The sequence below is a fragment of the Mercenaria mercenaria genome, chromosome 4 (genome assembly GCF_021730395.1).
Source record: "Mercenaria mercenaria strain notata chromosome 4, MADL_Memer_1, whole genome shotgun sequence".
In the NCBI taxonomy this organism is placed as follows: Eukaryota; Metazoa; Mollusca; class Bivalvia; order Venerida; family Veneridae; genus Mercenaria; species Mercenaria mercenaria.
Window position 1 is genome coordinate 13,997,218 of NC_069364.1, and position 20,300 is coordinate 14,017,517.

Below are 20,300 nucleotides of genomic sequence, written 5' to 3' on the forward strand. Positions count from 1 at the left end.
TGTAATTTCTACGTTTCTGCCTTCCAGAAACGAACGAAACTCCATAAAAGTGTACATTATGGATGTGTGAATGATTTATATTTACACAAAAATAGCTTAAACTATCTAAAACGATGTGGAAGAAACACGTACAATGCTTGTTTGTACATTTAGAATTTAATTTAGATTCGTATAGGTCATCATTACTGAGATGTATATTTAAGATCCATTCAGTTTGTCTTAGTAAGCCAAATATTAAATATTATTTTTAAAATATTTTTAGTTTTCTTCTTTAAATCTTTGTAAATAGAACATATAACGATATTAAAGGATTTCAATGTTGAATGGCAATTTATACAGTTTGTAAATAAGGATTATTTGGTCAACTTTGAATTAAATAGCGATGTAAATGTAGATTTGTACATGCATCAAATCTTTGTCTTTTGTATTTATCAAATCATGACCAAATGGTATATAAGACTTGATAGTGAATGGCTTTTCCTGATGGATATTTACCACTGATGTTTGTAAGCAATGACATTTGTAAACTAATGCATTTGATGACTCACTACAGACTCATCACGACTGTAACCTGTTTCTTAGAGAAAAATTCGTATACTAACTTTAGTATTTAAATTGCCCTGTATGTACGTACAAATCTATGCATACTTTAATTGATAAAAAACTTAAATGATACGTGTTAGAGGGGAGTATTGAAATGTATCTTTAAATGGTACGGCGTAAAAACCTAGTGATACAATGAATTTATAACTCTTTAGTAAAGTAAAACTGCTTAAATTATATGCAGAAATTAACATGTAACGATAGAGAAAGGGCATAATAAAAGATTGAAACATGTGTTTCTTCAATCACATATAAACATAACAAATAAATTGGTAAAATTACTTAATCCTACTTCCTGTTTCTTGAAGAATACTTGATTCACCATAATTCATAAAAATGGGTATCTTTCGTACAAGCACGATGTCGTGTCTTGTACATTTTGTCATTATGGATCCGTCCAGAGGGAGGTTTTATAACAAGATAATACTAGTATGACGTAAGTAAAATCAAAATACAACTTGATATTACACTAACGAGATTTTGACCCTGCCCCTGGTATGCATTTTGATCGACATTTACGTTATCAGTGATTAATAATACATGCAGCAGCGAATGGTGTGGTTATTGCGTGGGTTGGTTTGTTATATCAGTACAGAGTAATTTACTTTTTGTCACCATATTCTTGTTACCCACATGTGTTTAATCCGTTATATTTATTATATTGTCTGTAGTTACTGTTATGTAACCTTGACGAAATAAAGAAATATTGTATTGTATTGTATTGACAGCCTAAACGCGGGAAATTAAAATGGACGGTTTCAGTAGGCCATAGCTTTTATCTATGACTACCTATTTAAAAAGAAGCAAGCATAAATTAAATTGACACACGCCTAGTCCCGGATGTCAGATATGATACTTTCCGTAAATGACAGACACTTCACTTGATATATCGGTTAAAATAACGATCAAATAAAGAATAAGTTAAGTAATCAATGTGCGTTTTATCTATAAATCGATATAAAAGAACTGTTGCCTTATATGTACTGAGTATGTCTGCGGTATGTACATGTCAAATAAAGCAGCCCCAGTCTGTCTGCCGATTATAAATTATTAATCTAATGCAAGAAATTCGATTCCAGTTAGTTAGTTAACACCAAAATGCATCTTTGTTCTTCGTCCTTATGGCCTACCTTTTGTCTTTTATGTGACGAGTTCATGTATAAATGTAGGAACTATTATTGAAATGTTACTTAAATATTTTGTAATGCTTTTAATTATTTTCATTATACTACCAAAAAGTCATTGTTATACATGTATATTTATAACTATTTTATATCAAAATTTAGATATTTTGTCTATAAAACAAAAATATGGCTTCATTCTGTACATCAGAATAAAGATAATGATAAATAAATATAAAATCAATTAATACAAAATTAATAAAATATTAATGCATACATGTTTTCCAGGACAGTATTCCACTATATGGTACAAAACGAATACACTATATTACATGCACTCTCGAATCCTGTTTAAACCAAACGAACATTTGCGACCACTTGTTATCCATTAATAAGATTTATCATGCTTATATGTCACTTTCGTTTTTTCCTCTTTAGTAAACGCAGCGTTTAATACTTTGACCTTGGATAAGGTAAAATACTGGTTTTACAACGTATATGTTCACAATTCACCTGTGTTCATTTATATTCTAAAACACGTATATATATGTAAACACTACATACAACCCTGAAATACACCGAACGTTCCTTCACAACCTAAATGAGATTGACAGTGCAGTGTACCGTATATATTACGTATCGATCGCTGCAAATGACGCATCTATCTATATATTTCAATGAATGTGTACTTCTAGATCCTGTATAAAAGTGTATTTTAAAGTTATGTCAAATTTATAAATGTATTGGACGGCATAATGCTCTCATTATCAAATCAGACAACGAAAACTACAAAATGAAAGAAAGAAGATGAAACACAGAACAAAAATAATATAAAAAAAACAAACAAAACAAAACAACAACAAAAAACAACAAAAAGAAAAAGAAAATGAAATTTGACAAAATGTATGACCTCTATTTATTTGAAACTAAGTAGTATTTGGTCAGATGTTTACTGCAACTCCTTGATTACTTCCATTTAAATTTTTAAATACAACATCATTTTCATTTTTTACATTGTAAAATATTTTAAACACTTCAAGTAAATGCATTTGAAAGGATACAAGGACAAAAATCACATTTGAAAGTTAATCAGCTACTAAATGTCAGACTATCAAATATTCCATGGACTCAAAGTCACTTTTCAGACCCGATAATACGTCTTTAGATGCTAGTACTCACCTGTCGTGAAGATTATAATTTTATATGCCTAAGCAATTTCTGCATGCAACAGCGGGGTATACACTCCGTCACTTTTCATGTTTTAATGGTATCTCTCATGCGCTCTAAATATTGAATAGGTAAAGGCATGATTACTGTGACTGACATGTGCCGCTATACAGGCTTCGTAAGACAAAAATGCTATTAAGTGATCAATGATCTAGCTAAAGCACTGGTGATGCTCCGTATGTATGCAGTAATAAAAGGGACATTTATTGGTCTGCTTGTAGACCTGTACATATTCAATATTGCAATGTTGTTCAATATTCATATGTTGCATAAGGCTGCATGATGGTTAAAAACAAATTTTGAATTCAAAAAGTGCTTTCTTTCGCATTTTGAAGCTTTTAAAGTACAAGCTTTCCTTATAGCTGATTAATATATCAGTGCAATAGAATGTATACTTTCGTATACTGCAACTTGCAAAATACAGATTTTGTATTTAACAAAGGTGATATGTTTTATTCTGTACTGACGCATACTTGCATAGAAAATCGTTCATGCTTATCATCTGTTTCGTTAAATTTCAAGGAACAGTCTAACATTGAAACACATCGTTGAGTTAGAATCTTCGAACTTAGTACCGTCATATAACAATATGTAAATTGTAATGACGCAACATCATTATTATTTGTTGTTTATTGAGGTAAATTTAAATAAACAAGACATTTATCAGCTATTACTGTACATCTACAGAAACATTCCTAAAATAAACTAATACTAAGAGTATGCTATTGTACCTGACATAAAAACATACTCATCACCTAAATATATAGACAAAGATTTTAGGAGCAGCTCAATTCTTAGTAAAACGTTTATGTAAGAAACTGACAAGAAATATTTTTCGTTAGTCATGCAACTGAATAAAAGTCTGCAAAGTTTCTAGCATGTATATCCCTAGCTGTAGCAATCATATTTTTGCAATTTCCATCACGTGTTTCTTTGATTCATATTGTTATCGTTGCTTTTAGTTTGCTTGCTATCAGAACGCTTCTAGTCAAAGTTTACTGACCTCCTGTATGTCCATACAACGCTATCACTGATTATTTAACTCTTATTTTTATGAAGATGTCAACCGCTTTTAACACCGGTCGCATTAATATTTACCTTCTCATACAAAAGGTTTATCAAACTGCGAGATGTTCAAACGGTTTCACACGGTTGGTCACGACCTTTCTAACAGTCTGATATACCTTTGCATACGAAAGTTCAAAGACTAGATCTCAAAGATGAGTAAGATTTTTACATTAAATGTGCTGCTTAGATCAGTAAAGTTATATGTCTTTTTGACGAAAAGCATCCAGTTTTTGTCTTATTAGAAACCTTCTCAGTGGCCTAATAATAATTGGGTGATATTATATTTTCTAGTCCTATGGGGGAATGGAGAACACTCGGTTTTACTATAATAGAAATCCGCTTAAGCCGGTGCTAGTGAACGTAAGGGGTGTTGTACATTCCATTATCTCTCATGAACAAACCGAAAACAAATCGAGTCTGCTATTATGTTTCTTGCTTGCGTGCTATGCTTCCAAAGGATCTTTTCACACATTTTATTAAGAAATGACATAATCTCAATTCTTCTCTATCGAAAACATACTACAGAAGCTACTGTACGAAACGTAACAATATGTATGTATGTTTATAGATGAAGCAGCAGTCGCTAAGACTGTAACCGCTATTATTTATGTTTTATCAAGGAAATGAGGAAAGAAATGCAATATGAGTGTTATTATTTTTAGTCATTTGGGACACTGGAATTAATTTAATATTCAGACGGTGTCGGAGGGCTTTTTTTTCTCATTAACAGGCTTGGTCAAACCGAGTCTGCTACTTTGTTGTTTGCTTGTGTTTTATATTTCTGAAAAATCTTCTTACGGATTAAAAACGGTTAGATTTGACTCTCTATTTTCGAAAACTCGACCTATTTGACTTAAACAGAAATTTGCAAATTATTGTGCGATCGATATAACATCCCTATTATGTTGTTTATGAATTTACTGATCAGAAGATTGAAGTTTACATCTTAAAATCATTAATTGGGCTTAAGTTGGCACGTTGATGAAATATGCAAACACGTTTCATATAAATCAAACATATTATGCTTCAATTCGTAAATTGCAAAATAAAAACTAATAATCCGTGTAGAAGAAAACCTTATGATGAAAGCAATGATATTACTAAAATTACATTTTTGTCACAAGTTTATGTTTCTGAATTACATGATAAATGGGATTTCAAATGAAATCAATTAGTATTTCAGTCCAACTTATCCCGAACTATGTGTTTAGAAACAAAACAACACATTTTAGACGGGTCTACCATGATATCTTTATAGGCAATCTATAAAATATGTGCTTTTATATAAGTAGTACTGAACGCTTTAAACATTTCTCTAATAATCTGTATGGCACGTGTAACAACAATAAGGGGAGATAATTGAAAACTGAGACAAATAAGAATCAAAGTTCTTTTTGTGAATGCCCTCTGTTCCCGTATGCAGTTTAAATTAATTTTTCTTCTCCACTTTCATACTTATAGTCAATTTTGGACAATTAAATTCAGTTATTCAATAAAGGAGCTAATTCAAAAGGTCAGCAAGGTAAAGTTATGGTTCTTGTACAAGTCATAGCCTGGAGAAGGTATCTAGACACGGAAAAACAGACGGACGGACGCATTAACAGTCGGACAAGCGGAAATAGTGATTGTTGTAGTGATTCCGCAAAAAGGCGGAGCCCTAATAAATGTGAGTCTCAAATTTGTAACTGGTAAATTGTAATACCTAGATGGGCAGAGATTATGATAGATTAATGAAGTTCAGTTCTCTGTAAAAAAATAACATTTTACAATCCATACATATAAATTGCGTTTAGTAATCATTAACTGTGTAAACAACTTCTTTTGAAGTTTGTATTGAATGCTTTCAAGCGATAACATGGGACATACGTGTATTTGGAAAAAGGACATTAACAAATTTTACTTAAGTTTTAAATTAGTTTTCATCATCGTCAAATGTGATGAAAGAAAGTGCTTCAATGGTTTAAGGGCAGTAGGATTATCATTTAGAAATATAAAACATATTTAATCAAAATAAGAGAACACACTCGTCTGTTTAATTTAGCTTAGGTCATGGACTGTTGAAAACTCTTGAAGTAGTATATAAGAGTTGCAACTCCACCGGAAATCAAAATGCTAGATATAGTTTTGAAACTATTCATAAATGAGTTAAGTAATCAATGTACATTTCTATAGCGAGGTTAAGTTATTTTAAATTTAGGCTTATGAGCAATTCTTTTATTTATACATAAAAACTAAGAAAACAACACAAAATTTCATCCAACCTAAATTTCATAGTTGGTTTTGAGATTGTATACCCTAGACACGACATTAATCTTTTGCGTTCCACCTTTTCGCAGCCTTCGATTATTATCTCAAACTGTAACATAAAATTATATTATCAATTTTGTAATCAAACTATGAAGATTTCGTTTTTTAATTAAAAATAACTGCTTATTTGCATGTACAATTTCATGACCAATTACTAAGCAAACTTCTAAACGCTTAAATTGTTATACGGGAATGGCTAACAGCAAACAATTGCCTTGAATAAAGAACAACAACCAGAGAATATCAGCATTTCTTTCATGATTGTACCATTTATAAAAAGTAGATATTTGCTACGGTATTGACGGCCAACAGCAACTGTATCCCTGCACCTGTCTGTGCACATGGCCTAAATTTTAAACAATTTACTTCTTGTTTGAGCTTTCATTTGGTCTGAGATACAAAAGGAAAAGCTAAGTATGTAAGTTTTAAAAATGTCAAACACTTCTTTCGTAGTGTTGCTGCTTTAAGTCATAGGCATTGTATTTTGAATTCCTTATTAATATTTATATTTACGCTTTTATAATTAAAATATATTAGCTAATTAGATAAACTTATTTTTTTTTGTTCTGTATACATTTATTACACTGTTCTCTGAGATGAATGTCGTAGGCAATTTCTAAGTATCCAGATGTTCTAAAATGCTGATACATGGTATTTCTCCGTATATGATCCAACTGCTTTCTTATTGTGAATGACGCATGCCGACTAGACGACAGTATCAGATACGTGTCTATCTCTCTCTTTCTGCATGTAACATCAAAGGTTTTAAGCATATTACTACTGATTTAATGTCTTTTCTGGCTAAATGAATCCGAAAGCTTTATGGTTATTGAAATGTCAAATGAAACAAGCCACATGCAAGACGAACTTTATATGATATGCTATATTATGTGATATACACACCTGTTTGATTCATTATATTTCATATAAAAGTCTATAAGGATGACAGCAATTTCCGAAACAGAAAATGTTTTTTTAAAAATCCAGGTTAAAAGAGCTAAGGTTACACAAAATGTTGAAAGCTCTAAGTTTCAACTGAAAGCTGAGTTTCTTTAGTCATGATAGAAGAGTGCAGTAAACGGAGTATAACAAAGTGATGAGACTGACACGTAATAATGGATACAGGACATACCAAAGTTTTGATACGTAACTTTTCTGTAGAAAATGACAGGTAATGATGGAAACAGGATATTCCAAAATCATAATACGTATCTTTTCTAACATCAGTTGTCGTAGCCGACACGAAAATATAAAAAGTAATGATACGTATTTTTAACGTTACATATAGAAAATGTCACAGAAATCTAGAACTAGGACATGAAAGAAATGATACAAAAGTATCTGTCTTACATCAAGGACTTCATGAATAATTCAACTGACCGAACAAAGAGAACAACACCTTTGATTTATATACGAGCACCATTGTCACCTCTACAGACAACCAGCTTTGTAAAAACTGGCCATAATAGGCAAAAATTTCTATCCATAATCGTCTTCCGGATAACTAAGTTAATGGCTGCAGCCAATAAATGAAAAGTCTGCCACATTCTTATAACAGCTTGAAATAAAAAAGCAAAACCAATAAATATATAATGAAAGTACTCTGCTCCTTCGAACTTTAGATAAATGTTTGCATTTAGTATGTATATTGAGCATAGAAAACAAGCCATGTCATGATATCATTTTAAGACTTCATCCCATTTTAAAAAGTCATAGAAATACACTTTATGTCTAAAATTTACAGTGAAGCGAAAATAGTGTCCTCACTGTGTCATGTCGAAGATGGTCAAATATTATCTGTCTTATATTTACGCACATGCTTGTGAAATGACAATAGCTACACTGCTGTCTTGAAAGTTGTACATGGTATTAATACCATCTTGTTCTTCGACTAATTTCACAGATATTGGCAAATACAAATGTTGCTTTAGAATATTTGTTAAGTGTATTGTACATAGACTGAAGTGGCGATCTGACCAAATAGTATTACGAATTGATAAGAAATTGATAAGGACAAGTGGGAGGTATATCTATTTTTAGGTTATGGCTGCGGTTTCAATTCGTAGTAGGATCGCATACTGCGTGGGTCCTTTGTTGTTATTAATTTTAAAATTTAATCATATTTATGTATGTGTTCGCAACAGTTTAGATATTTTTCTTTGGAATTATGACAGTATCTAAAAGCTGGCATTTACTTCGGAAATCCTTCTCTTAAGGAGAGTAGTTGGAAAAAACATTCGCCGCAGTCTACTTATTGTCTCTTGTATTGCAATATCGCGGAAAAGAATTCAAATGCCACTCAATTTATAACCAACTATGTTTGTTTGTTTGTTTTGGGTTTAACGCCGTTTTTCTACAGTATTTTAGTTAATAATCTGTAAGTAACTGTCAACTTTCCCACATGAATCAGAGGTGGAGGACGTATGATTTCAGACACACTGCCTTTTATCAAATCGCCCTGGAGAACATACGCCTCGCCTGAGGATCGAACTCACGACACCGCGATCCGTAGATCTGCGCTCTCCCTATTGAGCAAAGAGGGCGGGGTAAGTATACTATGAGTTCATATACAAACTGAATTATGTAATATAACTACTTGTTTACGTCTTGCAAGGACATCAACCTACCACAGTAACATAATTTGATGAAATGTTGGGATAAAAGGAACTTGAATGAAAACTCAAAGACATAGACAAGCTAGAAAACAAGGATAATTATCCAGTAGGTCATTTCCAAGTCAACAACAACAACAACAACAACAAACAAAAACAGACTTTTCAAACCATTACTATATAGAGGTGTATGTATGGTTGTGTTACAATACATTACATTTAAACCGATGTAACCCCTTATTTCATTGCATTTACTGCAAGTCAGTTTAGAAATGTATGAAATGTGGTAACTCAGTATCGTTTATGATAATTGGAATTAGTAAAAGAGAGTGATCACAGATCTATGTTGTGAGCACTGAACGTGAGCTATGGATATATCTAAAAGAACTGAATTTCTTGAAGTTTGAGATATGCAGTATAACAGAAAAAATTTAAATAAAATTTTCAATATAAGTGACTAATATTGTGTAAAAATGTAATACTGTCAGCTAGTTATATTATGTATATAACAAAGTTATGTTGTGTATGTATCTTCCTCTACATGCAAAAATAACATAAAATGCTGGAAAAAGGATGTAGAAAGTTACGCCGTATTGTGGAATGTGATGATACGTGTGTTTCTACCATGAAATGTAGAGAACAACACCGGATGATAGAAATTGATACACATATGTATCTTCAATAGCTTGTGCAAAATACAAATAACAGGAAATAGCTAAGAAATGAACAAAGAAAGCAACACCACTGGCTCATATGCTAGCATCACTGTCACCTCTACAGACAGGCAACATTGTGGAAACTGATCGCAATATACAAGGGTTCCATACAAGTGACCAAGGTCAGCTTCTGGATAGCTACGAATAATAACTGCATCCATTAAATTAAGAAATGATTTATAGCAAAAGAGTGCTTTATCACTATTTATGCACAATGGGCAGTTATACGTCGGGCGTAATAATTGCACGAGGGCGCAGCCCGAGTGTAATTATTTGTACGACGTATTACCGCCCGAGTGTACAAATAGTGTTAAAACACTCCTTTGCTATAAATTATTTCGATTCTAATATGTCTTTAATCTAAAACAGTAGATAAAATATAGAAGCGCTCTTTCTTGGTCGCAAAAAAAACTTTGACGTCACCGCACGTTAACGTGACGTCATTCTAGCGTAAGAGTGTTTTAACAGAGACAAGCATATTAAAACATTATTTATGCCATACTTGCAACTGATAAAATAGTGTGAACCTAGCTCATGCAAACGCAACAACACAAATAAAGTCAGTAAAGAACAAAAATTAAGAAGTAAACTAATCCTTACAAGCGTTTTAATTTTCCACATATTTACGCTGATATTAGATAAAAGCACACATTTTCTTTTCTCATCCGCCCATTATATGTGTTAAAGGTATTGAAATGTAAATCTGAAATTTTGTGGTTCTGTATATCATAAATTTATATGCAATGAAGAACAAAATCTCGCAGTGAGTCTAAACTTTGCATGAATAAATTGCTTTATCGAGAAACACAGTATATACAGATACGTCCCTGGGAAAGCATTTCAAAAATAAAAATCGGGTATTAACAGCACGTGAATTGCCTTGTTAGCACACGATTTTTCTCCCGTTAATACATGGGCGGATGCAGTGAAAAAAGTAGTTTTTATGCAAGAATTTTTATATACCCAATTCTAAATCGTGGGCATGATAAGCACCAGACTTAATTAATCAGGGTATATGCATTTACGATTGAATTGCGATTTGTTGATTCAGAATACGCCTATTGAGTATTTGATATTAGATTTAGCAATATTCTTTTCATGCAATTGGTATATCGCATTTCAATTCACTTTGCTTTTTGTAATCGAAAGGGAAATATTATTATTTAAAATCTTTATTTTTCCTTTTCTTAACATATCCAAATAGAGGATATAACGATAAGAAAGATTTTCAATATAAATTCATGCGTTTTTAAAGGAAAGGTTTTTAGATTTTAAAGTTTAATGTATATTGTATGAATTTTCAGTAAATAAAATTTTGCTGAAATTTTGAAATGGAATTCATTGGTCAGTTCTAAATGTTACAATCCATTCCTACGTTTATAAGATCGTGGCTTGCAAGTATACGACTTAATTCATCGACAGTTTAGTCAGTGGTTTTAGTTTCATTCCTTAAAGGGATATTTAGAACAAACAACACGTTTCATAAATTACCCTGCACATTGTATGTAAATATCTGAAATATCTAATAGATAAGAAATAAGACATTTTTCAGTGATTTAAGTTTATCTTATGGTGCAACATACCTGTGGCTAATGTCGTTCATTAGGTGCAAATTAACACTTCTTCACGTCCAAACGTGTAAGTTGTGATATTTGGAGGCATTTAACAACTTAAAAATGCAGCGATTCATACAAGTAGGCAATATTATGTATCTCAGCAAATTTAAGAATGGGAAGCAAATGCAAAAAGTGAAAACGGCCAATTGCAACAATGATATCACCTGTAAAATATGAAACCGTTACTGTTATATGAAGCTGTTATCATAAATCTACTTTGTACATGAGCATGTTACAAGAGTGTGTTAAGTAATTAAAGTACGAGGTCGATAAATTGATCAAAAAAGTCACTAGCTTATAGACGTACTCTATATCTGCAGAGTGTATATGTCCATCAAGCACCATCAGTCTGCAGTGGCGAAATTAAAAATGCGAATGTAGTGTATGATAATTCGATTCCAAATTATTGATACTTGTTAACTTAACTATGATCTAACATCCCACCTCAGTATTTTAGTGGTTCTAAGTCCATATTAATAAAAACCAAACAGACTCTTTTTGCTGTCATTCGTCGAGTAGTATCTTATATTTCGTAGTGTTAACATAAGACTTACTGACCAATTGAAAGTCGTGTTATATATCATTATACATACAAATATACGATAAAAAACTGTAATAGTCAAGACCAACTGGCCGGCCACGAATGCTTTAATGCTGACAATGAGTCATAAAATATTCCCCTATATGAACAGACGCAATCAAACCAATTCTGCTATTGTGTTGCTTGGTTGCGTTCTATGATTCAAAAGGAACTTTTCACAGATTTTATTTACTATCACAAGAGTAGTCTCTTTGTGGCGGCTGTAAAAAGTCTCCCCGTACTTGGACTCGGTGTTACTACATTTTCTGGTCTTTTGGGATAATGGAGTATTCATGAATAAAATTCCGGTTAAGCCGGTTCTAGGGGGCGTAAGGGGTGTTGCACATTTCATTACCTCTCATGAACAGACTCAAGCCGAGTTCGCTATTATATTACTGGGTTGCATTCTATGCTTCCAAAGGATCTTTTCACAGATTTTATTGTAAAATCATGTTATCAGATTTACAAGAGGACATTTTAAACTTACTACGCATCTCATACGCTCAGTCCTAATTTAAATACAGTACATCAAGCAACACGTATTTCTTTCAATTTAACTTTTGAATTCGTAATATCACTTCCATATTTAATTTGGCAAATAAAAATACTACAAAATTTATGTAGTTTATTCGGTTATTTGAGTCTCAGCTTCGTGCAAATATTAACATAAATACAAATATAAAATTCGTAAAAATACAGTGACATTAATTCTACTGAGTTATAAGAGACTATTATGTAAAACATTTAAAGCAACCTTTGGATGAGTATAATAAAATACTCCCTAGATCAAGTTCGAATCTTGGTTATGTGGGGTAAAAAAATAAGTCAGTAGGACAGATCAACCTCCCCGTAACAATCATCTGATACAGACGTTGCGACAGGGATTCAGCCTTTACTTTGTTTGCGTCAAATGGAATAATATTCATCCTTCACATTGCTTATATTTGTGTTTGTGTTTTAGCAGATGAATATAAACACGTACATACATATTATTTCCTGTTTTCTTATTTGTTCAAGTCATCAGATTTGTTTATCTAATTTTTATTGATGTTTGAAACGCCAAGAAACCCCCCCCCCCCCACAAAAAAAAAAAAACATTGTTTACTTTAATATCTGAAGAAATATTTTTAGATATAAAGAAATACTGAAACTATGTATATTTAGTTCTGTAATATGAACATGATACTCGATATGAGGTTTAAAAGATGGTCGTCACATCAAATTTCCTTCAATGCTTAGCCTTACCTTCTGAAAAAAAATTAAACAACACCAAATCTTAGAAAGAAAAGGTCATTTCACATGAAAATTGAACAGCATATAAAACATGTGTATTAATCTACAAAACAATTGTTAGTTTTACGAATACATGTATATACATTGAAGTTCGGATAAGGACTGCATAAAGTGGCCGCACTTTCGGACAGTTCAACACCTTTAAATACTCACCATTTTCAAAAAAAACTGTTAAATGTCTTTGTTTTGATACATTTGCAACAATGCCCCATTGCTAAATTGTCTCATAACTAGGTGGTACGTAGTTTTCAGCAATTGTTTATTTTTATTTCTTAACAAATCACTTTCATTATAAATGGTGGACAACAATTTGAAAATATTTTATGTACCCATCGTACGGGACAGTGTTGCAGAACATGTAATGGTCAAGTAGATATTTGGTAAAGATGGTGTTCGTTTATCAAATATTTCTGTGTTTTGATGATTTACTCCTAAACCTTAATAATTCTTTCGTAAGATAGAGGAATAATGTTTTTATGTTCAATAATACATTGTTCCACTTCCCAGCCTAACTGATTCTTCAATAATACATTGTAATAAAGGATTATTTGGTCTTACAGGTTTTACGTTAAATAGCCATGCACATGTATATTTTACGACAATACAGGAAATATACATTCGTTGTGGGGGTATATGTGCCTTTGTTCTTAGTTTTACATTCTGATCATCCATGTTTAAAATCAAGACCAACATGACAGAAAGACTTAAACGACATTTGTAAACTGTTGTATTTCATGACTCAAGACGGTATCTGTTCCTTTCCTTTTGTATGATAAAGTATAATATATTACCTTGTATACAAATATATGTATAATATATAAACGATAAAAACGAGGATACCACAATTTAACCTCAACATGGTGCACCATACCTGTGGATATTGTGTAGAGCATAAAACCAACGAATCCACTGAACGCGTAACTGTCAAATTTTATTCAGATTGCTGAAACCACTTGACCCTACTTTACTTTTTTTATATGATGATGGGTCTATTCAACTAGGCTTCATTAAAATGCTTCCCTAAAATACTTAAAGTTTGTACAAGGATGAAGACTGGTATCGCTTTTTGTCAATTTAATTTTACTGGATATTTTAAAATGGCTATAATCCGTATTAAAAGTCATATTATGATTAAGATAATCTGCAGAAAAATAGGGTAAAACTGAGTTTGAAACAAAACTTTATATTACACTTAGGAACTGATTTGATCAAGCCCTTTTTATACGTTTCATCGATATTTCACGTTATCAGTGAATAATAATCTGTGGGTATTGTGCGGATTGGAAGCATTCACGTAGGAAGTACAAAACATAATTCAGTTGACTAGTGTCCTTATTCACAAAGCATCTTATTAGAAAAAACATCACAAATATCTATACTATTTAAACCAGATGGATTTTGTTTATTAAGCATAAATTTTCTTTAAACAGTGAGATGGATATAAATGTTTCAAAAGTCCATGTATTCTTTTAACAGAAATGTTATTGAAGCCACTTACATTTGACACCTTACTAAAAAAAAGAATATCCAGCTGGGAAAGCCACGTTCTAAAAACGCAGCCTTCCCAAACTCGCACGTGATCAACACACACAACACACATAAGACGCTTTACGAATATAAGCTTAGAATGAAACAAATACAAATCTGAATGCCACTGACCATGCTCCGGATGTTACATATGAAAATGATATTGTTAGAAAATTATAGTAAAATGTCTGCAATTTCCTTTTTATGATATATCAATAGCTTACAATGGCCACATAAAGATCAAGGAACGTAACTTTGCCGATATATCGATATCGAAGGAGATTTTGCATTGAGTGTGTCTGCGATGTATACATGTCCGCATTAATTAAGTAGCATCAGTGGTTTCTGCAGATCATAAAGTATTTACGTCATGCAAGAAATTCGTTTCCTATTAATTAACCTTTGGTGTTAGACCATATTGCATCATTGCCATTCGCTATTAGTGTCCAAATGTTTTATTTCGCATGATATATGTATGTAACTTTATACGACTGTTATTGTTTAATTACTTATACATTTCATAATATTTTAATCCTTTTTGTAATGAGATGATTCATTCTCATGCATGTATAAAATTACAATAATTCACAAATTAATCGGATTTTGTCTGTAACACTAAAAATAAAAATCGTAATATTGAGAATGTACATTTGTTACATACATGTTTCCTAGAACGTTACTCCCACAATATTGTATAAAGCGAATACACTATATTATATGCGACATTATCCAAACCAACGATTGAGAACATGATTGATTATAATTATATGTAACTTTCTCTTTTTCCAATTTTATAAACACAACCTTTAATGCATCAACATTGGCTGAGGGAAAATTACTGATTCTACCACTTACATCTTCGCATAATATATTCAAACTTCCATTTACATCCAGCTGTGAATTACACTACGTTACGCCGGCGGTCTAATGAGATTGACATGGCAGTGTAAAACAAATATATAACACATATCGTACAACTGATGCATGTACAATTTGCATCAAAATAGTACTTCCCGATTCAATAAGTAAAAACCTTTTTAATATTTGAAATAGTAAAAGTGAGAACTCCATAAGTCGCCCAGCTCAACAAAAAAAGAAACTGTTGCAGACTCGGTGTATGAATAGATGTGTAACGGAAATACATTTACCGTCAGTGCCCTCTAGCCCCGGGTTAAGCAGAATTCAAGTCATAAATACCCTCAAATCAAAGTAGGTCTTAATGATATATATCTTGAATAGACAAGTGTACTTATCAGGACAAGAAAACTACCAACGCTAAACATTGGCTGGCTCTAGAAGACAAGCCAAGTTAATAAGATTTATAAAAGACTTTAAGGTTTAGCAGTATATCACAAAACAACAGATTTTTTTAGTAAATGAACAGCATCTTGACAAATAACTTATCCGTCCAATACATGTTTTACTGTTCTGTCCCACAGAGTTGGATACTTAAAATATTCTTAATGAGTTGTCCCCCTTTAAATAAGAATGCCATTTGTAAAGAAATAAATGTAAACAATTGTCAAAAACGATATTTTACCTAGTTATGTAAAGTTTAAACACTCGCACGAGGTTGCAAATGCATCAAAACGAAGACATGTAACATCTTTTAAAAAATGGCGAGTTTTTAAAGCCGCTGAACTGTCCAGAAGTGTGGCCCCTTCATGCAGTCCCTTTCCGGAATTCAATACATATATCAGTAAATTGACAATGGTTTTGTAGAATAATATAAATGTCTTATACGCTGTTAAATTTTCATGTAAAACAATGCTTTCTTTCTATGATTTGATGACGTTCGAATTTTTTTCTCCGAAACATGGATCTATACCTTAATGTTGAAACAAGCGGTCAATGGCAGATTTACAGTCCAGACGTCTTCTTTTCATAGATTCCAAGGATAATTTTCAACAAAAACATATCCTTCACTTTTTAGTCAGCGGGTAGATAAATTAGGAATATATCTTCTTAAGAATAATTTTAACTCCGGACAGGTCTGGACAATGTATTAATATTTCATTCGATGCAGTTGCAAATAACACTGAGTACCATGCTGTGGACATAATTAACGATAAAACACCAAACCGGACGGAAATATGACGTAACAAGGTGATTATGTATGTAGAAAATAGCATGTTGTGACAAACTGAGAGACAGTGTGTCCAATTACATACAGAAAATGGTCCTTATGACAGAAATGGGAAATAGAAAAGTGATGTTTTTTCTGTTTCCAATTTCTATCATATATGTATAATCATATAATCATTCTGAACAGTTGAATGGAGAGTACTTCAGTCATTGAGTAATTATTTTATCCATACAAACACAGACAAAACAAGAATAAGCTCAATTGTAATATCCACGTTTCTGAAACAAATGAAATTCTACAACAGTGTACATTAGGTATATGGGAATGATTTATATTTACACAAATATAGCTCAAAATATCCAAAACGATGTGGGAGGAAAATACAAAAGTAAAAAAACAAACAATATTTGTTTGTTCAGTGAAATGACCCACACAGAATATGACAGATAGAAATGAATTGAGATTTGAAAAAGTCTTCAACAGATGTATATTTAAGATCCATTCATCTTGCATTAGTAAGCCAAAGATTAAATATTACTTTTAAAATCCTTGTAGGTTCCTACTTTAAAGCTTTCCTTATAGAACATATAACGATATTAAAGCATTTCAGTGCTAAATAGCAATTTATACGGTTTGTAAATAAGGATTGTTTGGTCAAGTTAAGTTAAATTGCCGTGTAAATGTAGATTTTTAACATTCAAGGTATCCACATGTGTTAATGCGTCAAATCTATGCCCTGCCCTATATATACACTTACAAAACCATGACCAACAAGTAAGAGACTTCATAATGTATGTCTTTTCCCGATGGGTATTTATCATTCTTGATTATTTAAATAAATTGCCCAGTATGTACGTACAAATGCATGCAAACTTAAATGGATGAAATGATACATGTTAGAGGCGGGAATCGAAATGTACCTTAAAATGTTGTGTTGTAAAAACCGAGTAACACAATGAATAACGCTTGATTATAGAGAAGGGGCATAATGAAAGGATGAAACATGTGTTTCTTCAATCACATCTAGACATAACAAATGAATTGCTGAAATCATTTAACCCTACTTCCTGTTTCTTGAAGAATACTTGATAATTTCACCATATTTCCTAAAACTGTGAATCTTTCGTACAAGCATGATAGCTTGTCTCATACATTTTATTTCTCATTATTGACCAGCCCAAAGGGCGGATTTATAACAAGATAATATGACGTAAAGGTAAACTTAAAATATAAGTGTTATTACACTTTGATCGCCATAAACGTTATCAGTGATTAATAATACATGCAGTGAATGCTGTGGTTATTGCGGGAGTTGGTGGCCTAAACGCAGGAAAATAAGATAGACTGTTTCAGTAGGCCATAGCTTTTTATCTCCGACTACTACTTAAAAAGAAGCAAACATAAATTAAATTGACACACGCCTAGTCCCGGATGTCAGATATGATACTTTCCGTAAATGACAGGACACTTAATGTACTCGTATCAGTTAGAAATAACGATCAAATAAAGAATAAGTTAAATAAACAATGTGCGTTTAATCTATAAATCGATATCAAAAGAACTGTTGCCTTATATGTACTGAGTATGTCTGCAGTATGTACATGTCAACATAAAGTAGCACCAGTCTGTCCGCCGATTATAAATTTAATTTATTATTCTGATGCAAGTGATTCGATTCCAATTAGTTAACACCAAAATGCATCTTTGTTCTTCGTCATTACTGCCTACAATTTTCTTTAACGTGACCTGTAGAAACTTTTATCGAAATATTACTTTAATAATTCGTAATGTTTTTAATCATTTTTATTATAATATCAAAAAGTCATTGTTATACATGTATGTTTATAAATATACTATATAAAAAAAATTGGATATTTTGTCTATAAAACAAAAATACGGATTCATTCTATCAATCAGAATAAAGATAATGATATATGATAATAAAATCAATTAATTTAAAAGTAATAAAACATTAATGCATACATGTTTTCCAGTACAGTATTCCACAATATGGTACAAAACGAATACACTATATTACATGCACCTTTGGATCCTCGAATCCTATTTAATCCAAACGAACAGTTGCGATCACTTCTTATCCATTAATAAGATTTATCATGCGTATATGTCACTATCGTTTTTTCCTCTTTAGTAAACGCAGCGTTTAATACTTCGACTTTGGATAAGGTAAAATACTGGTTTTACAATTTATATGTTCACAATTCACATGTGTTAATTTATATTCTAAAACACGTGTACATGTAAACACAACATACAACCGTGAAGTACACCGAGCGTTACTTCAAAACCTAATGAGATTGACAGTGCAGTGTATAAAACCATATACCGTATATATTTACGTATCGATCGCTGCAACTGACGCATCTATCTATATATTTCAATGATTTATGTACTTGAAGATCCTGTATAAGCTACATATTTGAAGAGTGTATTTTAAAGTTATGTCAAATTTATACTGCTCGATCCCTTGCTTTTGTGATACATCTGAAAGTAAAGCTGTTTACTACATGTCAGAATATCAAATATTGCATTGACTCAAAGTCACTTTACAGATCTTTAGATGCTAGTACTCACCTGTCATGAAGATTAACATAGATAGAAGAATACCTAAGCAATTTCTGCATGCAACAGCGGGGTTTACTTTCCGTCACTTTTCATGTTTTAATGATATCATTCATGCGCTCTAAATATTGAATAAGTAATGACTAACATATGCGTCGCTTTATCTCGCTTTGCTAACTGGCTTCGTAAGACAACTCAGGCACTGGTGAGTGCACACAATATGTGGGATATTTACTGGTCTCCTTGTAGACCTGTACATATTCAAATGTTGCAAAAGGCTGACAGTTTAAGACGTTTGAATTCAAATGGTATTTTTGCTTTGAAGAAATACGTGTCTTTCGCATTTTGAAACTTGATTTAAAAGATTTCTTTACTGCTGATTAATATTATCAATACAATAGAAAGCAAACTTTCGTATACTGCAACTTGCAAAGTACAGACTTTGTATTTCACAAAGGTGAGGATCCTGAATTGACGTATGTTTGCATTGTAAATCGTTCATGCTTAGCATCTTGAAGGAGCAGTCATATATGAGAATAAATCATCTTGTAACACATTGTTGTGTCAGAATCTACGAACTTAGTACCGTCATATTACAATGTTGTAGTGACGCAACATCATTTTTATTTGTTGTTTATTGAGGTACATTTAAATAAACAAGACATTTAACAGCTATCACATTGTACATCTATAAAACATTCCTAAAATAAATTAATATGCTATTTTACCTGACATACAACTTATTATGGAGACAAAGATCTAAGGATAATCCCATTTCTCAGTACAAACTTTATCTAAGAAACTGACAAGAAATATATTTCGTTAGTCATGCAATAAAATTCATATGCAAAGTTTCTGGTAGGTTTATTCCTAGCTGTAGCAATCGCATTGTTAAAATTTTCATCGTGTGTCTTTGATTCATATTGATATTTCCAAATATTGTCATTGCTTTTAGTTGGCT

At 31.9% G+C, this 20,300-nt stretch overlaps 1 protein-coding gene across 4 annotated transcripts in view; it reads right to left on the reverse strand.

Annotated features, from left to right (window-relative positions):
- LOC123551048 (uncharacterized) overlaps window positions 1–20,300 on the reverse strand; it is a 100,562-nt gene that overhangs the window by 41,271 nt on the left and 38,991 nt on the right. The window contains exon 1 of one of the 4 annotated variants that reach the window (XM_045339688.2): window positions 15,332–15,487. The exons of 2 other annotated variants lie outside the window; for them this stretch is intronic. The gene's annotated coding sequence lies outside the window, so the exon portion shown is untranslated. Of the gene's footprint in view, window positions 1–2,001; window positions 2,310–15,331; window positions 15,488–20,300 lie in introns of those variants that run through there. One more of the 4 variants, XM_045339687.2, reaches the window with a different exon arrangement.